Consider the following 5,850-nt stretch of genomic DNA (forward strand, 5'->3'; position numbering starts at 1 on the left):
CACTATGACGACACACGCCGTGAAGCTAACCTGCCCCCTAGCAGGTTTACTACAACTAACCCTGACTGTCTCCGCCCCTTTGTCGGAAACCTGACAGTAGGAAGTGTCAGACATGGCGTGTCCCTTCCTTGAAGAGCCAGTAGATCGTGAAGCCCAAATTCTTCGCAGAGCTCTCCGCCGGGAGAGAGTGATCAGAGCGCGTTTGGACATTTTATCATTTCCTGATGATTGTCTGTGCGAACGTTACCGTTTCTCAGCACAATCTATAATTTATTTGGATAACATCCTCAGGCCATATATTACGCATGTGACACATCGCGGACATGCTCTCAGTTCTGTACATATTATTTGTATTGCACTTCGGTTTTTTGCAAACGGGAGCTTTCTGTATAATATTGGTTACGCTGAGCACGTTTCCAAGGCTACCGTCTGTCGGGCAGTCAGGAATGTTACAGTTGCACTGAAACGTCTCCTGTACTCGTTTGTGTTCCCCGGTCATAGACCCACAAGATTCATCAAAGAGGGATGCCACAAAATTGCAGGTATCAGGATGACCAAAACTTAATTTATGATGTGGTGATACTTGAACTACTACTTAAATTTTACATTTATTTTCAGGGTTCCCAGGCGTGATTGGCTGTATAGATGGTACTCACATTCCAATCATTGCTCCTTCAGTAAATGAAGGAGACTATGTGAACAGGAAGTCTTTCCACAGCATTAATGTACAGGTACATAGTTCCCTGTAGCATTTCAAACTAACAAATTATTTCATCATAGTAATGGATGCTAATTTGTGTTCTCTGCACTGTGAAGATCATATGTGATGCTGCCAACATTATCACAAATGTGGAAGCCAAGTGGCCAGGCTCTGTCCATGACTCACAAATATTCCGTGAATGTACACTGAGCACAAAATTTGGACATGGTGAGTTGAAAATACTTTAAAATATATAAAGACCAATTGCTTCAGGGACATTTGAACTGAAGTGTATCCTTCTGTCTTAGGAGAGTTCACTGGCTACTTGCTTGGTGATAGGGGGTATCCATGTTTACCCTATTTGCTTACCCCTTACTCTGACCCTGAACCGGGCCCACAGCAGCGATATAATCTGGCTAATTGCAGGACAAGAGCCAGAGTTGAAATGACTATCGGAATGCTTAAGGCCCGGTTCCAGTGCCTGCAAAGACTCAGGGTCACCCCAGAAAGGGCATGTGACATTATTGTGGCATGTGTGATTCTTCACAACATTGCCACAATTAGAGGAGAACACTGTCCTTCTGAACCAAACAGCAGTGATCCAAACCATGAACATCCTGACCCTCCCACGGACATACAAGATGGAAGAGCAGTCAGAGACACCATATGTCACAATCATTTCTTTTGACCCATCACCTCAACATGTTGAAAGAAGAATAAACAGATTTTTTGTTCAACTGGCTTTATTGGTCGCCTGTATTTCCTGTACACAAAGTATTAAAAGATGTAAACCTCATAAAGTGTCTCTGTTGCTTCCTCCTCTGTAACAGCTGTCAATGTTTCTTCATTATTTTCCTGTAGTAAAGAAATAAACAACATTGCTGTTCTACTGTAAACTCATATAATCTGTGGAGTATTACTCACAACTGCATGTTGGTCTGGCTCAACAGGAGGCTGCACCAGATGCAGTACACCATCACCATCAACTGATAGAATATGAGGTTTATACAGGTCACTTATAACTTACAAGGGACCAAATGGCAATTAACAAACATACCAATCACCTTACACTTCATTGTCATTATGCTCTCAAAGACAACCAAGACTGAGGCAAGGCAAAATCAGTAGGAAAATAACTTCACTACAAAATAATCCATTATGGTAAAGAGTTTATCAAATGAATGAGTAGCACTGCAAAGGTGACTGTGAAGAAAGGATGTATGCACATCATGTATTATTTTGAATTTACCCCCTATGTAGGCACTTGTGTCTTGCGGGGTTATTGACTCAGAGGATGTCCCCGCAGAGATGCCTTCGGCCACAGGGCGCCCACTGTTTTGGCTGAGGGCCAACTGCTCAGCCTCTGTGAGTGGTGGTGGTGGTGGAGGACCCCCACCTGTTTTTCGGGCCTCCGCTTTTTTTCTGTTGGCTATAACGGGTCACATTTGAGCATACAGAGTAAGCAAATATGTACTTGTAATGTGCTCAGATAATTTCAATAAGTGCTTACAGACAGAAAATTAATGTAGCCTCTAACTGCAATTGATTTACAAACAGACCAAGCACTATGGCTCATAATACAATTACACCTTACCTGTTTGGACTATATTTTTATATTTCATTTTTACTTGCTGCCAGGAACGTTTGGGGCCTGTTGGGTTGCACCTGCGCTCACATCACGTCACAAAATAAAATGTATAAAATAACAAATAAAATAACATATGATAAAATAACGTGTTAAATGGGTGGAAATCCCTAGATCAATGTTTAAATTAACACTCACGCATTGACTCTGTCGGCTATGTTTTGCCATGCATGCTCACTTTCTTTTGCAGCTGTCGCTGTGTTACTTTTTTCCGCGGAATTTGCATGTTATCGGCATATGCTGCCATCAGAATTTCGGCCTCAAGCGCTGTGAAATACATTGACCGCGCCTTCTTTCCCTCCGTCTCCATGGTGACTCGCTTAATCTGTGCTCCACTGATCAGGGCTTTATGTATCCTCGTCCGCGCGCTTCACTTGGGGTTAAAGCAACTCCGCGTTGACTGAACTACTTGTTATCAGCCTTTCTGAAACCGAATATTCCGAGTTGGACAGTTCGGGGTTACTCAACCCTGCGTATCGTTTTTCACTCTGAGTTTTCTAAACCGGCTTCCTGAAACAGGGCCCTGTACATTCTAATTCCGTTGTTTTCATTCAAATTCCATTGTTTTGATTCAAATTCTGTTCTGTTCATTCTAATTCCGTTGTTTTCATTCAAACTCTGTTCTGTACATTCTAATTCCATTGTTTTGATTCAAATTCTGTTCTGTTCATTCTAATTCCGTTGTTTTCATTCAAACTCTGTTCTGTACATTCTAATTCCATTGTTTTAATTCAAACTCTGTTCTGTACATTCTAATTCTGTTGTTTTCATTCAAATTCCATTGTTTTGATTCAAACTCTGTTCTGTTCATTCTAATTCCGTTGTTTTCATTCAAACTCTGTTCTGTACATTCTAATTCCATTGTTTTCATTCAAACTCTGTTGTTTTCATTCTAATTCTTTTGTTTGTTTTAAACCTCCATTGTTTTCATTCAAATTCTGTTGTTTTCATTCAAATTCCATTGTTTTCATTCAAATTCTGTTCTGTTCATTCTAATTCCGTTGTTTTGATTCAATCTCTGTTCTGTACATTCTAATTCCGTTGTTTTCATTCAAACTCTGTTCTGTACATTCTAATTCCGTTGTTTTCATTCAAACTCTGTTCTGCACATTCTAATTCCTTTGTTTTCATTCAAATTCTGTTCTGTACATTCTAATTCCGTTGTTTTCATTCAAACTCTGTTCTGTACATTCTAATTCTGTTGTTTTCATTCAAATTCCATTGTTTTGATTAAAAATTCTGTTCTGTTCATTCTAATTCCATTGTTTTAATTCAAACTCTGTTCTGTACATTCTAATTCTGTCGTTTTCATTCAAATTCCATTGTTTTGATTCAAACTCTGTTCTGTTCATTCAAATTCCATTGTTTTCATTCAAATTCTGTTCTTTACATTCTAATTCCGTTGTTTTCATTCAAACTCTGTTCTGTACATTCTAATTCCGTTGTTTTCATTCAAATTCCATTGTTTTGATTCAAATTCTGTTCTGTTCATTCTAATTCCGTTGTTTTCATTCAAACTCTGTTCTGTACATTCTAATTCCATTGTTTTGATTCAAACTCTGTTCTGTACATTCTAATTCCATTGTTTTAATTCAAACTCTGTTCTGTACATTCTAATTCTGTTGTTTTCATTCAAATTCCATTGTTTTGATTCAAACTCTGTTCTGTTCATTCTAATTCCGTTGTTTTCATTCAAACTCTGTTCTGTACATTCTAATTCCGTTGTTTTCATTCAAACTCTGTTGTTTTCATTCTAATTCTTTTGTTTGTTTTAAACTTCCATTGTTTTCATTCAAATTCTGTTGTTTTCATTCAAATTCCATTGTTTTCATTCAAATTCTGTTCTGTTCGTTTTAATTCCGTTGTTTTGATTCAAACTCTGTTCTGCACATTCTAATTCCTTTGTTTTCATTCAAATTCTGTTCTGTACATTCTAATTCCGTTGTTTTCATTCAAACTCTGTTCTGTACATTCTAATTCTGTTGTTTTCATTCAAATTCCATTGTTTTGATTCAAATTCTGTTCTGTTCATTTTAATTCCGTTGTTTTGATTCAAACTCTGTTCTGTACATTCTAATTCTGTTGTTTTCATTCAAATTCCATTGTTTTGATTCAAATTCTGTTCTGTTCATTCTAATTCCGTTGTTTTGATTCAAACTCTGTTCTGTACATTCTAATTCTGTTGTTTTCATTCAAATTCCATTGTTTTTATTCAAATTCTGTTCTGTTCATTCTAATTCCGTTGTTTTCATTCAAACTCTGTTCTGTACATTCTAATTCCGTTGTTTTGATTCAAACTCTGTTCTGTACATTCTAATTCCATTGTTTTCATTCAAACTCTGTTCTGTACATTCTAATTCCATTGTTTTCATTCAAACTCTGTTCTGTACATTTAAATTCTATTGTTTTCATTCAAATTCCATTGTTTTCATTCAAACTCTGTTCTGTTCATTCTAATTCCGTTGTTTTCATTCAAATTCTATTCATTTCATTCTAATTCCGTTCTTTTTATTGAAATTCGGTTGTTTTCATTCAAATGCTTTTGTTTTCATTCTATTTCTACTCTTTTTATTCAAATTCTGTTGTTTTCATTCAAAATTCCGTCGTTTTCATGTTAATTCCGTTGTTTTGATTCAAATTCTGTTGTTTTCATTAAAATTCCGTCGTTTTCATGTTAATTCCGTTGTTTTCATTCAGACTCTGTTCTGTACATTCTAATTCCGTTGTTTTCATTCAAACTCTGTTCTTTACATTCTAATTCCGTTGTTTTCATTCAAATTCCATTGTTTTGATTCAAATTCTATTCATTTCATTCTAATTCCGTTCTTTTTATTGAAATTCGGTTGTTTTCATTCAAATGCTTTGGTTTTCATTCTATTTCTACTCTTTTTATTCAAATTCTGTTGTTTTCATTAAAATTCCGTCGTTTTCATGTTAATTCCGTTGTTTTGATTCAAACTCTGTTGTTTTCATTCAAATTCCATTGTTTTGATTCAAATTCTGTACTGTACATTCTAATTCCGTTGTTTTCATTCAAACTCTGTTCTGTACATTCTAATTCCGTTGTTTTCATTCAAACTCTGTTCTGTACATTCTAATTCCGTTGTTTTCATTCAAAGTCTGTTCTGCACATTCTAATTCCTTTGTTTTCATTCAAATTTTGTTCTGTACATTGTAATTCCGTTGTTTTCATTCACACTCTGTTCTGTACATTCTAATTCCGTTGTTTTCATTCAAACTCTGTTCTGTACATTATAATTCCGTTGTTTTCATTCAAATACTGTTGTTTTCATTCTAATTCTGTTATTTGCTTTAAAATTCCATTGTTTTGATTCAAATTCTGTTCTGTTCATTCTAATTCCGTTGTTTTCATTCAAATTCTATTCATTTCATTCTAATTCCATTCTTTTTATTGAAATTCGGTTGTTTTCATTCAAATGCTTTTGTTTTCATTCTAATTCTACCCTTTTTATTCAAATTCTGTTGTTTTCATTAAAATTCCGTC

The 5,850-nt window shown here is 35.7% G+C and overlaps 1 long non-coding RNA gene across 1 annotated transcript; it reads left to right on the forward strand.

The window, feature by feature from the left end:
* The first annotated feature begins 496 nt into the window (after window positions 1–496).
* LOC147305309 (uncharacterized) lies at window positions 497–1,531 on the forward strand. The gene is made up of 3 exons (XR_015126620.1): window positions 497–731; window positions 817–928; window positions 1,009–1,531. It is a non-coding gene; the product is annotated as an uncharacterized LOC147305309 (long non-coding RNA).
* Window positions 1,532–5,850: the final 4,319 nt, after the last annotated feature.

The sequence above is a fragment of the Aulonocara sp. 'chitande type north' Nkhata Bay genome, linkage group LG20 (genome assembly GCF_057382095.1).
Source record: "Aulonocara sp. 'chitande type north' Nkhata Bay isolate Kocher_YH1m ecotype deep benthic linkage group LG20, A_spYH_male_GT1.1, whole genome shotgun sequence".
NCBI classification, from domain to species: domain Eukaryota; kingdom Metazoa; phylum Chordata; class Actinopteri; order Cichliformes; family Cichlidae; genus Aulonocara; species Aulonocara sp. 'chitande type north' Nkhata Bay.